This window comes from Globicephala melas, chromosome 7 (genome assembly GCF_963455315.2).
Source record: "Globicephala melas chromosome 7, mGloMel1.2, whole genome shotgun sequence".
NCBI classification, from domain to species: Eukaryota; Metazoa; Chordata; class Mammalia; order Artiodactyla; family Delphinidae; genus Globicephala; species Globicephala melas.
In genome coordinates, this window is record NC_083320.1 from 17,301,988 (window position 1) to 17,303,875 (window position 1,888).

General features: G+C 48.9%; 1 pseudogene; it reads right to left on the reverse strand.

Annotated features, from left to right (window-relative positions):
- Positions 1-668: 668 nt before the first annotated feature.
- On the reverse strand, positions 669-1,319 carry LOC115866963 (28 kDa heat- and acid-stable phosphoprotein pseudogene; annotated as a pseudogene).
- Between the last annotated feature and the right edge of the window lie 569 nt (positions 1,320-1,888).

The window sequence follows — 1,888 nt, forward strand, 5'->3', positions numbered from 1 at the left end:
CACATTACATTTAATCTTCATGTCTTCTTAGACTCCTCTTGGATATGACAGTTTCTCAGACTTTTCCTTGTTTTTGATGACCTTGACAGTTTTTTTCTTTTTTTTTTTTAATGATAATGTCAAGTTTAATTTGCCAAATATACAAGTTGGACTTGTGGGGCATGTTTTGCCTGGGGGCTACACAGTAAACACGTTTCTTGAAATGATCCATGGGCAGGGTTAAGAATGGGCCCGAGCCCTGGCCAGAGTCGGGGGTAGGGAGTAGGGTGGGAAGGTCAGGGGCGAAGCCTCAGTCAGAGGGGACTGGCCGGGGATGAGCCATGATCCTCAGAGACCCAGAGCCCTGGCTCCCAGGCGACAGCCCCCCAATCGGGTGCCGGGGCAACACAGACAGGGGGTCGTCCATCACAAACTTTTCAGCAGCTACTGCGCCGCAATCGACCAGACAAACGGGAGCTCTTCTTACCCCACCTCCCAGGCACCCCCCCGACAAGGGTTCTGAATTCTAAAAACAGCCAACACATTCAAATGGTTACATATGAAATGCTGTCCTGCATCTTTCTGTCTCAAAGATAGCAGCTGCCCCCTCCCCCCACCCACCATCCCCCCCAAACGATTTCTGTGCCAAGATGAAGAGAAGCCGTGGGGAGCTCCTCACCGCGAGGGGCTGCTGCAGTGGCGCCGGGCACAGGGTGGGTGAGACACAGCAGAGGTCCTGGCAGCACGGCCCCGTTCCCTGCTATCTCCTCCCACAGGCCGTGCTACTTATTCAGGGAGAGCGACTGCATTCGTTTTCCTGACAAAGCTGCATCATCTTTTGCTTTCCTCTCTTCTTTCTTCCTGGCAGCCTCCTCCCGCTGTTTCCGGATGCTCGCCAGCCGGGCAAGGTCGGCCTTGGCTTGCTCCGTCTTCCCCGCTAAATGCATTTTCATGTAACGCTCTTTTGCTTTCTGCTTCTCGATTTCTTCTCTTTCTCTCCTTGAAAGTTCCTTGGGCCCGTCCAGGTTCAGCTGTGTGCCCTTTTCGGTTGTCTGTGCCACCCGGTTGGGGTTCTCAATGTCAACGAGCCCTTCTACACCTTTGCGCTTTTGCTGGTAATCATCTTCTTCATCCTCGCTCTCATCTGAGTCTAGGGATTTTTTCTCCTTTTTGGGGTCACCTGCAGCCCCATCTCCACCACCTTCTCCTTGTTCCTCTTCTTCCCTGGCCTTCTGCTTTTCAGCCTGGAGCTGTGCGTCGATCTCCTCGGGGCTCGTGTACTGCCTTGCCCGGCCTTTGTGGCCTCCCTTTCTCCCTCCTTTAGGCATCGTAGCTCCGGCGGCTGCCGATGACCTTGACAGTTTTGTGGAGTACTGATCATGTACATTGTAGGATGCCCCTCTATTGGAATCTGTCTGATGTTTTTCTCATGATTAGACTGGGGTTATGAGATTTAGAGAGGAAGATAGGAGAGAAGAAGAGCCATTTTCATCCTATCATATCAGGGCTACACACTATCAACATGGCTTATCACTATTGGTGTTGACCTTGATCACCTGGCTGAAGGTAGTGCTGGTCAGATTTCTCCACTGTAAAGTTACTCGATATTTTTCCCTCCCTTTTCATACTCTACTCTTTGGAAGAAAGTCTCTATACACAACCCACACTATAAGAATTATGAGTTATGCCACCCTACACCATTAGAGAGGAGTGCCTGCATAAATTCTTGTGTTCAGGACATTTGTCTCTCCTCTCCCACTTATTAATTTATTCAATTATTTATTTATATCAGTATAGACTCATGAATATTTATTTATTGTTGGAATTATAATCTAATACAATCTTAAGGATATTTTTGGTCAAATTATTCCAGATTCTGGCCACTGGGAGTTTTAGTTGGTTCTTGTGA